General features: G+C 34.7%; 1 pseudogene; it reads right to left on the bottom strand.

Moving 5' to 3' along the window:
* Positions 1 to 12,243, bottom strand: part of LOC121481390 — an 81,850-nt pseudogene extending 69,607 nt beyond the window's left edge.
* Between the last annotated feature and the right edge of the window lie 12,602 nt (positions 12,244 to 24,845).

Genomic DNA, 24,845 nt, shown 5'->3' with positions numbered 1-24,845 from the left:
GTACTTTTGATCCACAGGCATATTTCTGTATTCTGCAAAACTCTTCGGTCACTTTGTAACTTCAGATTGATGTAAGCTTTGTGAATAGAGAAAAGAGGTAGAACTGAAATAAAACAAAGGCTACTTGTGCTCTCAGAATTGCAATTTGGAGAGGGCAGATTTGGAGAGCAATTCAAATCGTGTCCCACTAGGGAACAAAGCCTGGAGCTTTTAAAGGCAGAAGAAATGCTTGTATACATTGTTTCCAAAGAATTTTGATTGGTGGTGGTGGCAGAAAATTAATCTTACCTAAACATAATCGGTTGCTAAGGCTATCACTAAGCAAAAGTACATTACGGTAGAAAGAAAATTGCAGACGTTGTGCCGTCTTTGGAATATTTGTGGTTTGGCTCCATTCAAAGTTCATGGTTCTACTCAGTGGGAATGTGCATAAGATCCACATCCTTAATGGCCTCCTGGCTCCATCTTAAAATTCCTTGAAATAAATGACTCTTCTTATTTCTTCTTTCAGACTGTTTCAGAAGACCCACAGGAACACACATCCCATGCCTTTGTGTGAGCAGGTATCTAGCAATTATTTTCATGATATCAACTATATGTCACATTTTAGACAATACCACTAATATATGATTTCATGTTCATGTAAATTTAACAACACAGCATCCTTCTCCAACCTCTAGCAAATATATGAAAATTAAATTATATGCAGTTTATTTATGTTTTGAGCTATTATAGACGTTTTCAATTATGATTCGTAATCTCTATGCTGAAGTTTTTTTTAAGGACCGTTCAAGTGATGACAAAAGGTAAAATGGCAAAAGGTAAAATGTTTTTGATTTGCAGACTATTCAAGGAAAAGAAAAATTAATTTATAAACAATTTAAATAATCTCTTATGAAATAGACACCTAAATATTTCATCTGGTTACTAATGGAAAAAATATAATGTCGTTTATTCTATATGACATATTCATATCTTATTTGTTGAACACACACACACACACACACACATCACCTGAATCATAACTGTTATATTTTAAAATTTTACAGTTTGCAATGATTGTAAAAATAACAGTTTCTATACCTCTGACTCATTTGTTCCCGTAATACCTTCACAACTGTGAATTCACTCAAGTTACTGTCTTCTAAAACTCGTGACAAATAGGACTAAAGAGTTTTAGTTGTCAATTAAAGAAATTTCCTTATTATTCGAATTACTTTAGGTCATTTTTTATAATCCCAAATTAGGTCTTTTGGCATTGACTCAACTTAAGTATAGCAAAAAGAAAATATTTATGTCCTTTGATAACTGTCTATTCTGATCAATTTTTTCATTATGCTAGGCATTATACATGTCTCCTTTTCCCCTCTCTTTTACGAAAATAAAATATTAGAAAAACTCTGGCTCATCCCTATGCTTTCTTTTCTTTTTTATATTTTATTTATCGATTCATGAGAGACATAGAGAGACAGAGGCAGAGACACAGGCAGAGGGAGAAGCAGGTTCCATGCAGGGAGCCCAAGGTGAGACTCGATCCTGGGACTGCAGGATCATGCCCTGAGCTGAAGGCAGATGCACAACTGCTGAGCCACCCAGGCATCCCCTATGCTTTAATTCTTAAAGCTAAATATGTACAAAGAATATGAAAGATAAAGGTACTTTCTGAAAAGTCCTTAAGCATAAAATACATTAATAATTTTCTTTTATTCCATGTACTTCTCTTTGGTATGCATTGCATTTAATTATGCCCTAGGAATTATATGCCTTTTGTTACAGTTATAGAATAAGTATAGTGATATTATGAAAAAGACTTTATAAACAAAAACAGAGAAATATTAAATATGTACTTATTAAAATGAATTTGACAGGAACCAACAGTAAAAAGAGTATACAAGCTAAATACTTTTCCATCTAAATTTTAGAAAAGTAAACAAAAGTGAGATTTGAATTCTTTTACATTGTATGATAAAACACCATGAATTATATGACACGTTAGATTATAACTTCAATACTAATAACTTCAATGTTAATTCATGTTAAATTCAGTTAAAGGAAGACTGTATGCTTTCTTTCCAGTCCTTATTAATTTGATTTTATAATTTGTTTTATTGCAAAGAGTTGTAATTTAAATACTGTATTAAATATAAGTGTAGAAAAAGAATCATTATCTTGCTCTAGAGTTAAAGTAGTGTAATAGGTCATTACTATGTGTATTACTAACTGAAATTTTATGTAGATGTTCCATAATAACTTGAGGTACTGTATCTACCTTAAATTTTGTAAGGATGTTGATCATGAGAGGGTCTTCAAGATAGTCAAATGTATTTTTCTTCCTTTATTTTAAATATTTTATTTATTTATTCATGAGGGACACAGAGAGAGAGGCAGAGACATAGGAAGAGGGAGAAGCAGGCTCCCTGTGGGGAATAGGATATGTTATGCGATCCCAGGACCCCAGGATCATGCCCTGAGCCAAAGGCAGATGCTCAACCGCTGAACCACCTGGGTGCCTCATTTTTTCTTCATTTATTGAGACTAATAAATGAACAGCCTCCTTTGTTGTATTAATGAAGGTATTAAAATGATTTAGTTAACCAATTTTCCATTTCTGGGATACAATTCAATTTGTCCTTTTTCAGAAATATATTGTAGCAATTATATGTGTTCATATTTTTCTTTTAGGTTTTTTATATATAAGTCCATGAAAGATGTTACTCCTGAATTTCTTTTCCTTACAATTTCTATAAAGCTTTGGTATCAGTTTTGTATTAGACTCATGAAATTATTTGGGAAAGGTCCTTCTGCCCAAATCCCTACTGTACAACATTGAGCACATCCATTCTTTAAATATTTGATAGACTTCACCAGTGAAAACATCTTGGTCTTAAGGCTTTTTTGTAAGGATTTTTTTTTTTACTACAGATTATTTTTTTTTAACTCTATTTGGCTGCTTAGAATTTCTATGTACTTCTGTATCAATTTGGGTAAGTTGTATTTTAAGGAGCAATTTATCTATTTCCTAAGTTGTTGAATTAATTACAATAAAGTTGTTCACAATATTTCCTCATTATCTTTTAACATCTGTAAAATTTATGGTGATTTTTCTTCTTCCTGATATGGTGCTTTTTATTCTCTCTTTTGCTCTTGATTAGTCATACTTGGGGATTATCAAGTTAACTAGTCTTTTAGAAGAACCTATATTTATGGTAGCAATTAGGATTACATCAGTATTTACACTTGTCAACAATCAGGTAATGTACAATTAAGATTTGTGCATTTTACTTAATGTAATTTCTACTTAAAAACCTGTAAACAGATAGTGAATTATATTTTAAAATATCTGTGTTAAATTTAAGAGCTGGACTTATATCAACAGTTTGCTTTGAAAGGTAACACAAACTGTATGTATTGGTAGAAAATTTAGTTAATGAACAGATACATGAGAAAACAAGTACAGAAACATGAAAAGGTAGATTCTAGATGGTAGATATGAGGGTTTTTACTGTAAAGTTTTTTAAACGTTGCTGCACTTCTCCCCCAAAATAAAACATTAGAAAACAAAAAGCAAAAACAAGCAAAGAGGGAATATGACTTACTGAGAATAATTCAAGAAAGTTGAGATTTGAAAGCTTGCCACCAAATAAATAATATTTTTGAGAAAATCTAGTAGTAAAATTGACATTAGTTACAACCAGTTTAGTGGTTAGTGCTTTCTTTCCCCCTCATTGATGTATTTATTTCCTTTCATGAGGGAGACTCATACTGCAACTATATTAGGCAGTTCTTTGACATAAAGTTGTACCTTTGGCAAATAAAAATGTGGATGGCAGAAAGACTAATTTAGTTTTAGTGCCCCCAAATAGGGAATGGTTCATCATAAACACTCTCTCATAGATACCTGGTAACCAAAAAATACACATTGATAATGGGAAGCTACAGGGAGAGATGACAATAAGCCTGGAATAATAAACACATGAGGCAGATAAAGGAGCAACTGATAGAAACACCTCCCCATATCAACCATTTATTTAATTAATTTATTTATTTTAGAGAGGGAGAGGTGGCAGAGAAGGCTGGAGAGGAAGAGAGAGAATCTTAAGCAGACTCCACCACACCCAATGTAGTCTGACAGGGAGCTCAGTCTCACAACCCTGAGATCACGACCTGAGCTGGTATCAAGAGTCAGATGGTTACCCAACTGAGCCACCTGGGTACCACTCACATTTTTATCCACTCATCTATTGACAAAAACTTAGGTTGTTTCCATTTTTTAGCAACCGTAAATAATGCTGCAATAAAATGGGAGTGCAGATACCTTTTCCATATACTATTTTCATTTCCTTTAGATAAATACCCAGAATTGAGATTACTGAATCAAATGATAGCTTTTTTTTTTTTTAATTTTACAGAAAAACTCCATATGTTTCCACAGTGGCTGGACCAATCTACAGTGCCTAAGTTTTCCCTTTTACCACATCCTCATCAACGTTTGTTATTTCCTGTCTTCTTGGTTAAATCCTTATCCAAGATATAGCTTGCAAATACTTTATCTCGTGCTATAGGTTTTTTTTCTTTATTCTGTTCATTGTTTCTTCAGCTGTGCAGAAGCTATTTTGTTTGATATACTCCCATTTGTTAATTTTAGCTTTTGTCATTTGTACTTTTGGTGTCACCTCCAAAAAAAAATAATAATTTTCAAGGCCAATGTGAAAGAGCTCTTTTCTGTTTCTTTTTCCCTAGGAGTTTTTTTTATAATATCAGATATTATGTTTAAGTCTATAATCCATTTCAAGCTAATTTTTGTGAGTGGAATAAGACAAGGGTCGGATATAACTTTCTTCATGTAGTTATCCAGTTTCCCAGCACCATTTACCGAAAAGACTATCATTTCCCCATTGAATGTTATTGACTCCTTTGTCAAATGTTAGTTGACCAAATACATGAAAAGGGAAATTATCATTATTTGCAAATGAGATGATCTTTTATATAGATAATCCTGAAGACTCAACCAAAAAGTTGTTGGAACTGATCGACAACTTTTGATCTTGGATATAAATCAACATACAGAATATAAAATCCAGGATATAAAATCAATATACAAAAATCAGTTGTATTTATATACACTAACAAAAAATCTGAAGAAGAAATAAGTCTATTCCATTCACAGCAGTCTAAAAAAATACTTAGGAATAAACTTAATGAAGGAAGTGAATGGTGTGTACTATGTAAACTACAGGACTTAGATAAAAGAAAATTTAAAAGACAAACAAAGGGAAAGATCATGGATCAGAAGAATTAAAAGTGTTAAGAAGTCCATACCACGCAAAATCATCTATGGATTCAGTGCAATTTCTATAAAAATTCCAATGGCATTTTACACAGAAATAGAAAAAAAAATTCTAAAGTTTATATGGAACCACAAAAGACCCTGAATAGCCAAAACAATCATGACAGAGAAGAATAAAGCTAAAGACATCACATTTTCAGGTTTCAAACTATACTACTATTATAACTAAAGTTATACTAATTAAGAGTGTATGGTATTGGTGTAAAAATAGGCATATAGAACAATGGAACAGAATAGAAAGCCCAGAAATAGCTCATACTACTTGATTTTTAAGACTATGAAATGATAGTAATTAAGGAAATGAGTGATTAGCTTATGACATATCAATCCTGGGATAAAATAAAGAGTTAAGAAATCAACCCATATAACAAGGGTCTGCCAATTTATTTATATCAATGTAATTAACTTCTCCTATACAAAGTTACATCAAATTAAATTACAGATGTAAATGCAAGATATAGCAGTACAAATCTTCTACATGGAAATGTAATAGAAAATGTGACAGGTTTTTTTTGACAGTTTTAGATTAGGCAAATAATTTTTAGATATAACAAAAGCCACAAATCATAAATAAAAATTGATAAATTGGACTGTATCAAATTAAAACAATGGTCTGCTCTTTGCTATTCATCAAGAAATTTAAAAAAAAAAACTGGGATAAAATATGTGCAAAATGGACACCTGATAAAGGACATGGATCCAGAATCTACAAAAAAAAAAAAAATCATTACACAAAAATAAAAAGAGAATTTAATACAAAATTGGCAAAATATTTGAATAGATACTTTGCCAAAAAAGATACATAGATTGCATGTAAAAATGAAGATGTGTTTAGCATCTTCCTTCTTTAAGGAAATGCACATTTAAAGCTCATTGAGATATGACCAGAAACTTAATGGAATGATTTAAAAGACTGATAACCAAGTACAGGTAAGGATACAGAACAACTGGAGTGCTCATGTATTGTTTGTAGGACAGCAAAATGGCACAGACACTTGGTAAGGAAAACAATATGCAGTTTCATGTAAACTTAACCTTCTGCTTAACAATGAAACCCAAGAATCTCATTACTAAGATTTTCCCATAAGGAAGCAAAACAGTTATTCACATAAAGACCTAAATACAAATGTTTATAGCAGCTTTATCTCATAATTACTGCAATCTAAAAACAGTACAAATGTCCATAAAATTTGAAAAGGTTTAAAAATTTGGTATATTCGGGATCCCTGGGTGGCGCAGCGGTTTAGCGCCTGCCTTTGGCCCAGGGCGCGATCCTGGAGACCCGGGATCGAATCCCACGTCGGGCTCCCGGTGCATGGAGCCTGCTTCTCCCTCTGCCTGTGTCTCTGCCTCTCTCTCTCTCTCTCTCTCTCTCTCTGTGTGTGTGTGTGACTATCATAAATAAATAAAATTGGTATATTCATACAATGGAACTATCAATTATTTTAAAAAAAATACTACTTAGATATGAAACAAGATTAATCTCAAATGCTTTAGCAAGGTGAAAGAAACCAGTCACTGAAACTACATACTATATGATTCCATGTATATGGTTTTACAGAATGGCACAACTATGCTATGAGGACAGGAATCAAACAAGTAGTTGCTAAGGGCTGTGGGGACAGGGGTGGTGGTTAAGAGTCGATTTGCTACAAAGGTGCACAAGGAAACTTGTTATTCCTTGTTATTCTTCTGTTATTCCAGATGAAATTATTCTGTCTTCATGGTGGTGGTGATGGTGACATTACTTTTGCAAGACTCATTAACTGTACCCATAAGAGGGTGACTAAAAAGAGCAACAAAAGTAAAGGTCTATTTCTTGCAAATTCAAGAATTTGGTTCATATTCGCTTATGAATAAAAACAAGCATGATATCCTTCAACCCATCATTAAATACTTGATAACTTCAACATCTGATATCAGAAATACAAAAGGGGCAAATTATATCAAAGAAACTTGGTAAATTTTCAAATTAATTTTAAAATACTTAATTAGAAATCAGCATCTTGGGGGGTGCCTGGGTGGTCCAATCAGTTGAGCATCTGGCTCTTTGTTTTGGCTCAGGCCATTATCTCATGGGTCATGAGATGGAGCCCGGTATCATGCTGTCCACCTAATGGGGAGTCTAGTGAAGACTCTCTCCCTCTGCCCCTCCCCACATTGGCACATGCTCTCTCTCTCTCTCTCTCTCTCTCTCTCTCTCACACACACACACACACACACACCATTTGCTCTCTAAAATATAAGTAAAATATAAATAAATAAATAAATAAATAAATAAATAAATAAATAAATCTTTAAAGATCACCATGTTTCTTTTGACTTTATATGATATCATCATACCAACTATAGCTCTTCATTTTCTATCATAAAACAAATGATTTGTATATTAGCATATACAGAGTTAAAGTCAGAGAATAAATAATACAAATTAAGTTTCTTTTTAATCCCCTCTAATACATATCAACAATGTATTTGTACAGATAAATCTTTTAACACTTGTCAGAAGCAATTCTAAGGCATTCCAACTATGTTTCTTTAAAATTCTTATTAGAGCTGAATATGAAGTTATAATTCTGTAACAAGTTATAGAGTACTTATGAGACGATTTGAAGCTGCATTTAAGTTACAAATATATTATTAGCCAATCTATTTTTTCCCAGAAATAAGTACTATTATGAAATTGTTATACTTTAAAATGAGGATGTGATTTCAAAATATATTACTTCAGAAATCATATTACTGCTCTTAATACAACCAAGAATCTAAATATCAATAAAATTTTTAAAAAATATGTTATGTTTTGACATATTCTTAAATACAGATGTAGAGCAGTGGCATCAGTATTTCCAATTTGAAAGTAGATTGTTTCTCTATAGAAAAGTTTTATCTACTTCCCCCAGCCATAGGCTTACATCTGAACATCTTGGGCTATGTAAAATGTTTAGAACCTCCATAATATAGTTATATGATTACTGCTCTGTAAGCAAAGCTCAATTCTGCTGATATAATGGGCAGTGTTCTTTTTAATATTTGATACTGACACTCTTTCATGTAACTTAAGGAAAAATAATTATCAACAAATTTTCCATATCTAACATATATTTAATCTTAGACTCCAAATGTTTGTTTAATGTTTATACTAGAAAATAAGTATTTGTACCAAATTTGTATTTTGTCTGAAATGTGGCAGGTCCTGAGCTAGAATTAAAATGATGTTTATATGTAATTAATGTATTTGTTTCCACCTTTATTCATTGTAAATAGACCCTAAAGTGTCTTACAAAAACACCTAAACAATAAATAAATAAATAAATAAATAAATAAATTCAATTATGCACATACATTGACAAAATATGTAATGTGCATTACCTACAGTATTTAGCGCTACATACACAGATCAAGAGAGGGACTGAGAGTTAGCAGCTATGTTTTTTATCTACATCTCTTTTAAAATCTTGATACCCTTTTTGAGGAGTATTTTAGCACCCCAGAAGCACTCTGCTCATCACAGACTATTTTTAAAACATGTTGTTTTGGGTCACCTGGGTGGCTTAGTTAAGTGTCTAGTTTTGTCTCGGGTCATGATCTCAGAGCCCTGGGATCAAGGCCTGCTATGGGCTTCATGCTCAGCGAGGAGTCTGCTTGTCCTTCTCCCTCTGCCCCTCCCTACACTTGTGCTCTCTCACTCGAAAGAAAGAAAGAAAGAAAGAAAGAAAGAAAGAAAGAAAGAAAGAAAAGAAAGAAAGGAAAGAAAGAAAAGAAAGAAAGAAAGGAAAAAGAAAGAAAGAAAGAGAAAGAAAGAAAGAAAAGAAAATCTTTAAACAAAAAGGAAGACAAAACAAGAAGCAGGTTATATTTTAGGGCACCTAGGTAGCTCATTTGGTTAAGCGTCAATGTTGCATATGAAATCTGAACGTCGTGTGCTGGAGCATTCTCTCTTGCTTGGAGGAGGCCAGCTTTCGGCTCTATTCAGGCCTTCAACTGATTGGACAGGGCCCAAACACATTATGGAGGGCAATATGTTTACTCAAAGTTCACCAATTTAGATGCTAATCTCATTCAAAAACACCGTCCAAGTTGGCACATAGAATTAACCATAACAGGCAGCAATTTCCTTCTATGAAGTAAAGTAGAATTTGCTTTCTGTTCATATTCCATTGGTAAAAACCTAGTCAGATACCCATGCTCCCTGAAAGGTGGTGAGGGGGAATAAAAATAGTCCCCAGGTAGGAATTTATGTGCCCTAGAAAAGGAAATTAGAGATTCGGGGAGATGGCTATATGCAATCTGTTGCATATGCATAAATTCATAGGAGTCATCCTTTCACACCTCAAATACAACTCTCTCCTTTCAGTGGATCCATTAAACTATGTTATGTGGCAAAAGTCTGGGATTCCTCTGTGATGCGTTATTCCCTGTACCAGGTCCAGATTGGACTGCTTATTGTCTTGAGACTACAGACTGAAAGACAAGGTATTTGCTCCTACACCATCAAATATAAAATCATGGAGTCAGAACAGAGTAACAGAAACAAACCAATGAAAATTTGGCAAAAAGAAGAACTGAAATCACATAGAATTTTCTAGTCCACAGCAATGATTAAATCTAGCCGGGAAGGGTTCAAAAACCTTGACCTGACAGCAGAGTGACTCTTAGTGTATTAGGTTCCCATTGCTGTTGTAATAAGTTTCCACAAACATGTTGTCTTAAAACAATACAAGCTTATTAACTTACAGTTTTGGATATTAGAACTTATTTTGGGCTAAAATCAAGGTGTCAACTGGACTGATTTCTTCTGGAGGCTTCAGCAAAGAATTATTTCTTTGCCTTTTCCAATTTTTAGAGGCTTCTGGAGATTTCTAGGCTCTTGGTTCCTGGGGAGCACCAACATAACCCTTTTTCTTTCTGCTCCCATTATCACACACCCTACTGATTCGAGAGAGCTTGGTTCTTGTCTCACGGAATGGAAGAAGGAGTGGAAGAAGGAATCTCGCTGCCAACAGAGAGTGACCAAAGCTGATAGAAGTTTATTAAGCAGAGGCACAGAGAAAGCTCTCAAAGGTGAGAGGGGGTCCCATCAGGATTGCCATCAGGGCTTGTAGGATCTGTCTTTTATAGGAAACTGACCAGGGAGCTTAGTATATTTCTTGTCAATATCAGGGTGGATTAGTAAATATCATGTCTATATTTAGAATAAACATGGTGGACTTATAACTGTCAGGATAACAAACAAGATGTTCTTGTAAATATCATGAGCCCAAGCAAGGTGTTCCCTTCTCTCTGGTTAATCCTCCTCCAGAACATTTCTCTACATCCAGGATTTCTGTGAGCTGAGTCAGGTAGCCTATGGCCTAGAGACTCTTGTTCCATCTTGGCTTGAGCAGGCACTATTGATAACACCTTAATGACAGATTTCTTTGTGGTCTGGGGAGTTTGTGTGATTACTTAGTAAGTAGCCATTCAAGGGGGATACCCCCTAACATTTTGGAGCTAGGGAGCCAGGTCTATTTTTTCTGTTTTACTGTCTTGTCTCAGTTTTCTTGGGATGGGTAGGAGCCTGACTCTGGGGCCTTTCCCATCTCTTTCCCTGCCTCACCCCATCTGCATCACTGCTACTAAGTCTGATCCTTCTTCCTGCCTCTTAGGACATGGAACCCACCCAGATAATCTAGGATGAGCTCCCTCTTCTCAAGATCTATCTGCAAGTCCCTGTTATGATGTAATTAACTGATTCACAGATTCTGGAGCTGGTAGGATGTGAACATCTTTGCCAGTATTCTGTATACTGCTATGCCAACAACCCCCCTCCCCCACCCCATCTCCCCACCAACACACATCTTAGTGTCTGTTCTCTGGGAGGAAACCCCAGAAGACACCATTGTTATCCATGACCTCTTAGAGGATTTCTTTGATATCATTTTCATTGGCTACAGTAGATGCCAGAGAACGCTCCTTTAGGTTGAAGTCTTTATTACCTGTTACTTCTGATGCGTGTGTGAAAGCCTGAATCTTTTTACTCCCATCAAGCTTATGGTCATTAACCACAAAATTTTCTTTTAAAAATTTAATTTTTTTTTAAATTTAAAATTAAATTAAAAAAATCAGTAGGATTCTGGTAGCATGCATTAGTAAACATGCACAATACTCTCTTTTTTTTTTTTTTTGGACAGTTTGTAAGCCTGACTTATTAAGTGCCTTAAACCTATACTTTTTTTTCCCCTTATCTTACTAGTTGTTACAGTAAAACCATCTGAAATAACAGGCTTGAGGTAGGAGGTGATACCTTTAATATGATCTTGGCTGCAGGATTGGGACTTATTGTCAATGAGACCCCGTGGTAGGAGGCCTCTGAGCATGGCATGAGAAACAGTGTTATGCTTGGTTCCTGATATTTTTATTAATCTTTGATAAGTGACTCCAGAACTGGAAAAGAATAAGCGTTATTGTGGCAAGCCACCAAATGCTTGGGAAATTACTATGGCAGAGAGAGTAAATAAATACACCAAGGACTTGCTCCACTGGCTGGTCAAAGAAACTTCCCAATCTGCCAGCTGATTTTAACACCCCTATGAACCAGAGACTACTGTGTGGGTTCAACTATCCCTTTTGCTAATTTTGTTGTTTGTTTTCGTTAACCTGTTCTGTCTCTGCGATTTAATATTTCATGTACTGGGAACAAGTACCTTGTCTCTCAGCCTCAGTCTTCATGTCATTCCCATGTCGTTCCCATCCAAATTTTGGTTGAGATCATTTTCTTTTTCTTAAAATACTTTGCTAAAAACGGCTAGGAATACTTAATACACACTAACACTCTGGCTCATTCCACCTGCTTCCCAGAAAGCCATGGGCCTTGCAGTTAGGCGGATACTGTGACCATGTTGACGAGTGACCATGATGACGACTTACCAAACATTTTGCTGCCACACTAGGAACTTGAGAATTTTTCCTCTTCCTCACCTCTCCTTGTTTAGTCACTAAACCAGTACCACATATTTTAGATTTTTTTTTAAGATTTTATTTATTTATTCATGAGAGACACACAGACACAGAGGCAGAGACACAGGCAGAGGGAGAAGCAGGCTCCATGCAGGGAGCTAATGTGAGACTCAATCCTGGGTCTCCAGGTTCAGGCCCTGGGCTGCAGGCGGCGCTAAACTGCTGAGCCACCGGGTGGCTGCCCTGTTTTAGATTTTTACATCTTAAACTTATACAGTGTTTTGTGTCAATTATATTTTGGTGAAGATTCCATTATTGATGGAATGTTGTCTCGATAGTTGTTATAAAGTTTGATTTTCATTTTCAAGACACTTGAGTCAGAAGTGAATGTGTTCCAAAGCTCATTTGGATTGTCTGGAGTCACCTAGGTTTTAAAACTGGCAAAGTCTAGGAAATCATCCAGGAAAGAAAAACATGTACCTAAAATGTTTTCATTTAGCAGTGCCCATCAGTCATGAGACTCTGAGAACTGCTTCCTGTTCCAAGCTCAGATTGTGACAGGCCCAGGCTCATTCCTATAAAGAACCTGGGAGTAGAGGAGCAGCCAGAAAGGCAGAGTTGACCAGTGTAGGGATTCTTTTTCTTTCTTTCTTTCTTTCTTTCTTTCTTTCTTTCTTTCTTTCTTTCTTTCTTTCTTTCTTTCTTCTTTCTTTCTTTCTTTCTTTCTTTCTTTCTTTTTCTTTTCTTTCTTCTTTCTTTCTTTCTTTCTTTCTTTCTTTTTTCTTTCTTTCTTTCTTTCTTTCTTTCTTTCTTTCTTTCTTTCTTTCTTTTTTTCTTTCTTCTTTCTTTCTTCTTTTTTCTTTCTTTCTCTTTCTTTCTTTCTTTCTTTTTCTTTCTTCTTTCTTTCTCTTTCTTCTTTCTTTCTTTCTTTCTTTCTTTCTTTCTTTCTTTCTTTCTTTCTTTCTTTCTCTTTTTTGTTTTTGATTGTTTTCTAAAAGAGCTAATATCGCATGCAAGCTCTTTAAAGACTGGCCAATAAGACAGCTTTATTTTTACTAATGTAACAGATTATATAGTACAGGGGAAGGGTCTCTGTCCGTTATAGTGCAGCAAATTCACAGCCTGGTTGCCAGCCCAGCAGCACGTAGGTGGCCATTGTCAGATTATCACCAGCGCTGCCCTGACACCAGCCATAGCAGTGGCAGCAGAGCAGCCTCTGCAGGCAGTTCTCACATCTCTGGCCCACTCAAGTATTGGCCGGGGAGTTTGTTGGCCTTTCGAGACCTGGAAAGGTGAATGGTATCAAAGGGAAGCAGAGTCAAAGCAGAGACAAGGTAAAAGGTGATGGCTCTGTGTGAGTTGACAGCTGTGTCGTGATCATAGAGCCACATCCCCTGTGGATCTGAAGGAATAAATAGGACAGAAGCTTTGAAAGCCTCCTCTGGATAGAGACACATAATTTCTCTCAGTCACAGAAATTGTGACACTACGCTTATGTTCAGTTCCTAAAAACCCCAGGGCCCTTATGCAATCTGTTTCAACTATGTCACAGAGTTGTAAACAGATATACAAAGTTATGCACTACATTGATTCCAAACAGAAAATAGTCTCCCAAATTACTTACCCTTCTTTATTTAGATGTCACATGGGAATTACAGAGCACTACCTTGGTTGATTTCCATCACTCCTGAAGCTAGGAAAGAAGATGCATTTCAGGAAAGTGTGTGTTCATTTATGGAACTTATTTTCTTTTATCATAAAGTAGATAGAGCAGAGGAGACATTAGAAAATCCCAGATTTTATGAGTCTCTGAGTTGCAAAAGTGTTTTAAAAAACCAAGCTGTCCTATGTTTGATGTATTTTCCTTTGGGGCTTGAGTAATAAACATAGATATATGGAGGGAAGAATTTTATATCAAGTTTTAATGAAAGGTTAATCACTTCAGCATCAATAAGTCATTTACTGGGAAAGACATTCTAATTCATAACTGTAAGGTTTGATATGTGTTTCCATTTATTAACATGTAAGGAGAGAAAAAATGAAAATAACCAAACTTAAAATATAGCTATTAACTGCTTGGTGCTTCCTGATGCTAATAGATTCCTGTCAAAGTAGAAGCTGACTTAAGATGACCTTGGATGAAGTTGACTAGTACGGAAATTCAATTAACTGCTGCATTAGGGTAGTAATGAACACACTTCTTGTAGGTTAGTAACATCCAGAGGAGACCCAGCCCAAGGGTACAAGTTGTTAAGTATGCCACCGAGATCGCGGAAGAAGAATAAAATTATATGCCAGCAACTGGAAGCTTCATGTAATAAATTATTTTTAATGTTATAATGATACAGACAAAAACCCCTTGAATCTAAAACCTCAGAGCAGCGAGTTGCTAAGGAAGGCTGTTCATAGTTTTGCTATAAATACGTAAGACTGTTTATGATAGATTTTTTAAAAAGTGGCCACAATTAGTCATGCTGCCTTATATCCGTGCTGTTTGCAGAGTAATTTTGCAGGTTTCTTTAAGAGGTAGAGTCTCTTTCCTTACTCTTTGAATTTGAGCTGGTGCAGGGACTTACTTCACAAGAGAGACAGAGTGAGGTTGTATCACTCCTTAGCGTCAGATTCAAGAAGCCTTGAATGTCCCTGCAACTTTCTTGGATTCCTGCAGCCTTCATCCGAATAAAACTAGAGCAGAGTCATCGGCTGACTCATCTCAGGCAAGGCCCAAGACATGTGAAAAAGTCCAAATAAACTCAGTAAAGCCTAACCTCATCGGTCTATCGGTCTTTCCAGCTAAGCCCCTCTCCCCACCTACAGCTGACTGAGCAGGTCACATAACCAAGGCCACCCTAGACCTGTCAGGCCCACGGCGACTCAGGGTCTCATGAGTTGATGAAATGTTTGTTGTTTCAAACTACCAAGTTTCACACTGGTGTGCGACATAGCAACAAACCGCTGGCACACTACTGATGGCGTTGTGTTGGGAAATATAACAAAAAGGCTCATTTGTTAAAACACAACCGTGCTTTGTTTTCTTACTAATACTTTGTAAACATCCTCCACTACTATTGATTGATTGATCTATTGATCTATCTACAAATACAAAGATATAAATACATGCATTATAGCCATTCCTATGTGTATTTTTACTTACATACATTATACCTCTATGAAGAAATATAAGCAGAGTAAGAAGACAGAGCAGTGAGTGGGAAGGGGTTTTATTTTAGATGCAGGGTGATGCCCGGATGCTCTCGGGAGTCAGAAAATGCATAAGTAGATTCCCTTTCACTAGATTATCACCTCAATTCTTGGTAGGGAGTATGATGGACACAAGCGACATTTATAGCTGGTGGTTAGCAAGAGGGAATAGAGTCAGGGAACCGAACCTCCAGATTAAAACTCAGCGTGTGAAAGTTTGGAAAATTAGTCGGGTTGAGATAGTTAATTTATTTCACCTTCCTGTCAGTTGAGATGGAAACAGCATCACCTTTTGCTTCTCGCTTCTCCTTACAATCTAGATTAAAATCCAACTGGAACCTGTAGCTGGTAGCGGCTCCAGAGATTTCAAAACCTGTCTCTTCTATATCCCCTCGGCCAAGGCTTGTCAGAGCCTTATTATCACGAGCATGAAGTATGGCAAAAACATGCCTTAGTGATTTTTCTGAACCAAGCAAACCTCTTTCCTTTTAAGCCAAGTTTCACTCAGGAAGGACTTTCAGCTTGAACCAAATTGAGAAGTTTCATTTTTCATTTATGATCCTTCAAAGGTTGTTTTATAGCATCTTATCAATATTCTTTCATGACCCCAGAGCATCTCAGATTGCTTCCCCCTGTCTGCCACTCCCCATTACTTCCCAGGGAACATACACCATAGATGAAGTATACCATCCAAATATATTTTTCACCTTTTAATTTAAAAAAAGAAACCCAAGGACTGGTAAACTACACAAATGTTTATGCTTTCTCTTTTCCCAGAAGGCTGAAGAATTCAAAGTCAAATATGTATTTAACTTTTAAAATTTCATATCCCACCATTTTTTCTTATTTGTCAAAACAAGATTACTGATACATCGCTGAAAAACTCTCATTAAAATTAATAGGAGCAAGAAAAGTAATCAAATGAATAAACTTTCAAAATAAAAGGCACTGAGCGATTTAAAGAAGATTGTAGTTGGTCAGAAATAGGATGGGTTTTGGTTGAGACAGACAAGCTCGTTTAATGAAAAAGGCACAAGGGACCCAGGTATATCTGTGTGTCTGGAAGAGTATGAAAATATTGAATAGAATATACTGAGTATGGAGAATATTCCAAGCATATGAAAATAATGAGCTTAGGACTGGAGGCTCTAAGAATATAAGGTCTTACAGAAGCAGTTAATGAGTGGTAAAAGGAAAGGATGCCCAGGGCTTGAGCAGTCCACAGTTCTGAGGATAATATCAAAAATTATAGAATCAGACTGCTGCGATTTGAATCCAAGGTCCGACGTTTACAAGATGTGAGTTACAAATGCGCTTCTCTTTTCTTATCTGGGAATAGTAATAGTTGTACTCTTCTTCGGGTTATAAATATTAAATGGGTTAATGTTTGATTTTGAAAATTAAATTGTTGTCTAAAAATTCACCTCTCTGCTTAGGTCTTTTGGATCCTCTGAACTGGAACATTCTTTCAAGAGATCCCCTGGTTTATCCTATCATTTCATCTATGTCTTCAAATGCCAACTCCTGAGAGCATCCGAGCATCACCCTGCAGCTAAAATAGAACCTCTTCTCACTCAGCGCTCTGTCTTCTTATTCTGCTTTTTATTTCTTCATAGAACTTACAGATATTTGAGATCAAGTCTATGTTTAGATGTTTGTTCTCTCTCCTCCTACTAGAATATAATAAGATACATAACCGTAGAGATTTTTGCCTTTTATTGTTGTTTTTCACTGATTTAAATTCCTCTACCTAGAAACTATATGACTTATAGATCTTTCTTACTAGATATGTTTCAGTACATTTGAGTAAGGATTTTTTTTTCTTCAAATATATTAACATACGGTGTTACACTAGTTTCAGGAGTACAATATAGCGATTCAGCAATTCTATACACTACTCATTGCTCATCCACGACAAGTGTATTCTTAATCCCCTTCACCTATTTCACCCATCCTCCCACCAATTTCCCTCTGGCATCCACCAATTTGTTCTCTATGTCTCTATATTCAAGAGCCTTTTTGTGTCTCTATATTCAAGAGCCTTTTTGTGTTCATGTCTTTTTGTTTGTTTGTTTGTCTATATGATGTACATCCCAAATAAATCTTATCACTGGTCTTTTAAAATGTTTACCTTGTGGGAGTGAGTGGCAGAAGTGTCTTTAAGAATATGCTTTGCTCTGAAAAACAGAGACACACACATACACACACTGGTGAGCTGTATCTACAGATACAAGTAGAAAAATGAGCAGAACTTTTTTTTTTTCCTGCCTGAGGAAAATATGTTTTGGGAATTGGAATATCTCATGTATTCAGAGAATAACTTTTTAATGACCCTGATTCTTTTTGATCGGAACAGCTTTGGTTACTTTAGCTTACTGTGTGTATGAAGCATGTGAAAAGTAGTCCCTTGTCCTTTCAAGGAATAAAATTTGAGTGGCTGTAATGAAGAGGAAGCATAAATACACGCAGCGTTTAATGATGGCCTAAAGTATAAGCAGTTCCCATTGGCTGCAGTGTGATTTAAATGAAGGGCATGATTTGGTCAAGTTTATCTCCCTGCCTGGCAAGCCAAAAAACTGACAATCACAGAGTGAACAGTCCCTTCTTCCTTTGTGTACATTTAAAAGATATTTTTTAAATTCATACATGACAGGGTTGCCTGGGTGGTTCAGTGGTTGGGCGTCTGCCTTTGGATTAGGCCCCCACAGGGAGCCTGTTTCTCCCTCACCTGTGTCTCTACCTCTCTCATGAATAAATGAGTAAAATCTTAAAAAAAAAAAAAAAGCTCAGATCCTTAAAAATAAATAAATAAATACATACATACATACATACATACATAAATGACACATTAAATTCATTGAATGTTGATGGATCAATTTTTCATTTTAAATGTTTTCATCTTGCATAATCATAGCTTTTCTGAGGGTCACAATTACCCATTTTATTAAATGCCTTTACAAAAACTGCCCACTTTTACAATTAGGCATAAATTTTGTGGATTTTAAAAAAGGTATTTTTATAAAGAGAGCTGGCTATACTGTAATTTTTATTTGGTACTATACTATGTATTTATACTTAATTATGTAATTATAAATTATGTACACTTAAAATTTTAAAGTTATAATCAACTCTTGAATATGAGATAAAAATCTTCATTAATTTAAGAAAATAAAAGCCTTTTTTCTAGCTATCAATACCAATATTTCAAAACTGAAATTCAAATCTACTGGTTATCCACAAATTTTCTCCATGATTTTAATCTCTTTTTTGGCAAGCCTGATAATGTAACACTTTAAATAACCAAAACCTTAACAGGAATACTTCTCTCTGAAATCCATGGGGCTTTTCTACCAATGGTGAAGCATATACAGTCCAACGCAAGGAAAAACTTTCTTCCTGTCTCATTTTTTCCATCAATAGAAACTGAAATTGTTGGAAATAAAAGATTAAGCTAAAGTTCATTATTTACATTTATTTTAAAAATGATTGCCCATGTCATTTAATAATCTTATTAATAAATTTTGTATTACCCTCAAATTGTCATAGACCGCATACTCCCTACTACATACGTAAGAGTAGAAATTGCAGATTATGTCAGGGAGACAATACAATCCTGCATCCAAACCACAGCACTTCCAGACTGCAAGCCTGTGGGACTAAGAGATGGGGCACCAGAACCACAGAGGTAAGCCAGAATTGTTGGAACCTAGGTCACTCTAGTTACATATTTACTGTTCTAGCTCAGGTGTTTGAGAACTTTACTTTGCCTAACAGAGACTTTGGGTCCCTCACCTAGTAGTAGGGAAGCAGGAATAATGAATATACTTATGGAAACAGTGAGGCAAATGGTAGTGAGTTTTGAGTAAAAGTTATAAAGAACTGACAAAAATAGGAACAAGAGACTCTGAATAAGGCTTTCTTTATAGACTTTACTGCCCTGGCATCTGCGATGAAAAATCTGAGCAAAGGAATGAGGCACTAGCAATTTACCTTACTGTACTGTAGATTTTGAAGATTGATAGCGTTTTGTTCTCCTTGTACAGCACATTGGATACATGGAAAGGGTATATGGCTTGCCTTAGCACACTAAGTTTATATCTGATTTATAAGCTGCATAGGGCTCTCCATCAAAATAACAGAAAAGATTTTAGTGTTTCTTAGAATGGCATTCTGACTTTTGTCTAAGAATGAAATGTGATTTAAAGTGCATCACCTTATTGATGGGGAGATCAAACCCCTCCCACTACCTATTTTACAACTTATTTCAAATAAGGCCCTCAATTTGGTTTGTGGCAAATATGATTTCTTCAACATTGACAGATTTATTTTGATCCTGACAATAGCACCAGCAAATAATAGCTCTGTTCTAAAAAGGAAGCTACTTACTTTTGTCTTTGAAGACTTAACAGCTTATCAAGGGGATAACTTGCAACCACTAAGAAGTTTACTGTTGCACAGAGGAGGTAGCTCAAACCTAGGATTTTAGTTGACACCGAAATAACCTAACAAATAAAAAAATACATAAGAATGGCAGACTGCCTAATATTAGGTTAAAAAAGGGGAAACTGACTTATTTTTAAAAGATTACTCAGTATTTCATGAATTTGACATGAAGTTGCATTCTATTATATTCTATATGTTCTATTTATGTTCTAAATTAGTGCTTCTTGTGACTGACCAGTCTCAAAAATCCTGTCTAAATAATTACATAAATACATTTTGAAAGAGAGAAAGGAGAGGACATTAAGGAAGGGGGAAAGGAAGGGAAGAGGTCAAGAAGAAAGGAAGGCAGGAAGAAACCTTAAAGGAGACTTAAAACTCTTAAAGAAATTTTATATACATTTATTCTCTTAAGTTTTTTAAGAATAGTTTTTGTTGAGGGGTGCCTAGGTGACTGCATCGATTGAGCAACCAACTCCTGATTTCCACGCAGGTCATGATCCTAGGGCTATGAAATGCAGCCCCACACCAGTCTCCATGCTCAGTGTGGAGTCTGCTTGAGATTCTCTCTCTCTATCTCCCTCTGCCCCTCCCCTGCTTACACACACACTCTCTAAAAAAAAATAAATAAATTCTTTCAAAATATATATTTTTTATTGAACTATATTCATGGGAAATTCTAAAATATTTTGAGCTGTCTTTTAGAGATCTAGAAGCTGAAAAGAGATAGAGTGGCTAAAGGATATTAGCTTTGATGGATGGCCACAAAATCCATCAGATTTTATAGCCCAAATAGATAATTTACAGAATATATAATAATTAATGATTTCCTTTAAATAAATATCAAACAGCCTATTTTATCTAATATATAATCCGTTACCTGGTAGGGAAGAGGCTTAACTGAGGGTACAAAGGCATGTGTAGATGAAAGGTGTATGATTTGATGGACATATGCTTGACTATTCCAAATATCTAAACAAATAAATAATTTAAAGCATTAAAAATCATAGTATCAAAAAAACCCATAAAAAAACCTAGGCATACACTTAGTCAAGTGTGCACAATGTCTCTAATCAAAAATAACACGATATTGATAAGATAATTTAAAGACTTACAAGTGGAAAGCTATACCTTGTTTAGTGATTTGGATAACAATATTTTCAAGATGTCAACTTCCCAAATTGGTATATAAATTCAGTGTAATCCCAATAAATGTTTGAGAAGATATTTTTGCAAAAAGTAGTATTTTTTTTCCTAAAATAATACAAAAACACAAAAAACCTGAGATTCCCTGCACAATCTTGAGTCACAACAAAATTGGAGTAATATACAATTATGAAGCTACAATAATCACAACAACATGTTATTGGTGCAAAAATAAACAGGTAGAAATTTTAATAGAATAGAAATAGATTTTAGAAGGGAAAAATAGTTTGTTTAATAATTGCATTGAGTTAGCCTATGGAAAAAAATAAATCTTGTCTTTCACCTCATATTACTAAAAAAATTAATTTGTGACAAATTCTAAAATAAATGTGAAAAATTACATAAAGCTTTATAGGAAAAAAATTAAAAATTCATGACATTGAGGAAGTTATTTTTTGTGAAAGGCACAAAAAGCATCAATCATTCAAGGGAAAAATTAACAAATCACATTTCATTAATATTAAACATATCTTTACTTCAGTTGAGATCATTGAATGAATGGAAAAGAAAGAAAACAGATGGATGGAAGATTTTCCAACATATAACAAAGAAATTAATCATATCCAGATATTTTAAAGAACTGCCACATGTCCCTAAGTAAAAGAAAATTTAACTTAAATATTAGGTAAAGAACTTGCACTTGCAGTTCACAAAGAAAGATAGCCATCCCCATATAGTCAATTAGCATATGAAAAGATGTTCAGGGATCCCTGGGTGGCGCAGCGGTTTGGCGCCTGCCTTTGGCCCAGGGCGCGATCCTGGAGACCCGGGATCAAATCCCACATCGGGCTCCCGGTGCATGGAGCCTGCTTCTCCCTCTGCCTATGTCTCTGCTTCTCTCTCTCTCACTGTGTGCCTATCATAAATAAATAAAATTTAAAAAAAAAATTAAAAAAAAAAAAAGAAAAGAAAAGATGTTCAACATCATTACTTACCCGAGAAATGCAAATGAAAATCATAAGGCAATGCATTACATAATCATCAGACTGGCTACAATTTAAAATTTTGATGACTTACAACAATCACTATTACAAATTGGGATGTAAATTGGTACAACAGCTGTGGAAAACTGTTTGGTGACATCTACTAAATGTAGAAATATATTTAAACTATGACAGAGAGAATTCTACTCCTACATAACAAGTAACAAGAGAAACAAATGTTTATGAGCACCAAAAAGGTACATATGGGAGCACTCATAACTTTGTCCATAATAACAGAGTGTCTGTCAACAGGAAAATTGACTTCCGACTTATGTTCATATAATAGAATATTCCAAAATAACAAAACAGGCACTAATACACACAAAAAGTAGTATTTTAGATATTATATTATTTTGCAATAATGACAGAGGAGTGCATTCCATTAATTTAAACTTTCAGCACAAGAATAGCTAATGGTAGAGAAATCAGATTACTGATTATAATTATAATAGGGTCCTTAGAAAGTAGTACAGAAGAAACTTTGGCACTTTTAAAACACTGTATTAAAAACTTTTTTTAAAAAGATTTATTTATTTATTTTATGATAGACATAGAGAGAGAGAGAGGCAGAGACACAGGCAGAGGGAGAAGGAGGCTCCCCCAGGGGAGCCCAATCTGGGACTCGATCCCAGGACTCCAGGATCACGCCCTGGGCCAAAGGCAGCACTAAAACATTTAACCACTGGGGCTGCCCTAAATATATGTATCTATAGAAAAAGTCATCAGTCTGTATATTAAAGTTACTAAACTTTAAATATTTTATGAATTTTATATTTCAATAGAATTTAACTATAACTGTGAAATACAGATAAAGCAATTATTGAAAGAAAGTTAAGAGTCTTATTTATATATATTAAGAAGGACAAAGGCTAAAAATCATTGACCCGAGTATCATTCCCAGTAAGACTGAAAAATGAACATCAAATAAATGAATAGGGAAAAGAAAAAAGAAAAGAGAAAATAAAATATATTTTAAAAACTGAAGTAATTTATAAAAATACAAATATGTAAAGAAAATCAAAGCTGTTATAAAAAAAGCTCAGCAAAGAATTGGAAAGATCAGTGACGAATTAAAGAGAAGACATTAACCTCCAATATCAGTGATGACAGAAGAGGTATCACGATATATTTTAAAAGCATCAAAGATGAAGATATTATGAAGAACATTCTGTAATATATTAGCAAATATGAATAAAATTCATTATTTTTAGTAAACGCAAGTACAAAAAACAGACATACAAAAATATGAATCGTCCTATAACTTTATATGGAATAAATCTTAATTAAAAACTTTCTCACAGGGATGGAACCTGGGTGGCTTAGCGGTTGAGCACCTGCTTTGGACTCAGGGAGAGATCCCAGGGTCCTGGGATCGAGTCCCACATTGAGCTCCCTGCATGGATCCTGCTTCTCTCTCTGCCTGTGTCTCTGCCTCTCTCTCTCTCTCTCTCTCTCTCTGTCTCTCATGAATAAATAAATAAAGTCTTTAAAAAAAAAAGTTTCTCACAAAGAAGATTCCAAGTTCGTGTTTATTCCCTTCTCAGTTCTATGAAACACTGAAGGAAAGAGTAAAAACAAACTTATGACAACTATTCCTAAGATTAGAAAAAGATTGATTTTTCCCAATGTATTTTATCAGTCCTCATAGTCTTGCTGCCAAATCCTGCAAGGATATTACAGCAAATGCAAATTTGAGGCAAATTCTTCAAGAACAATAGCCCTAAAAAGAGTATGAGGAAAGCAATTCCTTTCAAATAGGAGAAATATATTTATATCATATCAGAAACAAATTGGGTTCATCCATGGACTACTAAGTTCTTATAGTATTTGGAAATGTATTTATATAATTTATCACATTAACAAAACAAATAAAAGCCATAAACTTTTCAAATATATACAGAAAGCCATTTGATAAAAAAAATGGGAACTTCCTTAATATTCTTTAATCTTCATAGAGAGCTTCTATTACACATCATACTTGGTGGTAAATTTTTTAAAGCTTTCTCTCAGAGATCATGAATAAGGCAAAGAGGCTCACTAGTAATTTTGCTATCAAACATTTTGTGTATTAGATACTCTCTTAAAGAAAGAAAGAGAAATAAATTATATAAATGTTAAAAAGGAAGAACCACATTATCAAAAACTATAATGGCGTGAATATAAAATTCAGATTACTTATCAATAAATTAGAATGGTCAGGAATTCAGTTTGTCAGATTTCTGCATCAAATTTTGTATGCAATCACTTTTAAAAGGATATTTTAAAAGATACTTAGAAATCAAACTAACAAAGATGCTTAAGATCTTCCTATATATTGAAATCGATAAGACACTTCAGGGAATTTTTGTATTTCTAAATAAATAGGAAGAAATGCCAGGGTTATACACTGAAAACTCAATATTGTAAAAATATCAATATTTCTATAACTTAGCCACAGATGCAATGCAATCAAAGCCAAGCTTCCCATAGTTTTTATTTATTTATTCTTGATTGTATTTGGCAAGCTGATTTTACAGCATAAATGAAAAGACAGAGAATCCTGTATAGCTAAGACATTTTTTTCAGAGAAAAATAATGTGGGAGGATGTACACTACTGTGTATCAAGACCTGAAAACTAGATCTATAAAGTGTGCTTTCTCATCGTAAGGTTGGACAGAGACTAATAGAACAGCATGCAGAACTTAGAAGCTGTCCTATCCACAAATGGAAAATTGGTTTGTGATAAAGG

Source organism: Vulpes lagopus, chromosome 23 (genome assembly GCF_018345385.1).
Source record: "Vulpes lagopus strain Blue_001 chromosome 23, ASM1834538v1, whole genome shotgun sequence".
Lineage (NCBI taxonomy): Eukaryota > Metazoa > Chordata > Mammalia > Carnivora > Canidae > Vulpes > Vulpes lagopus.
This window is presented reverse-complemented; position numbering and strand designations above follow the sequence as displayed.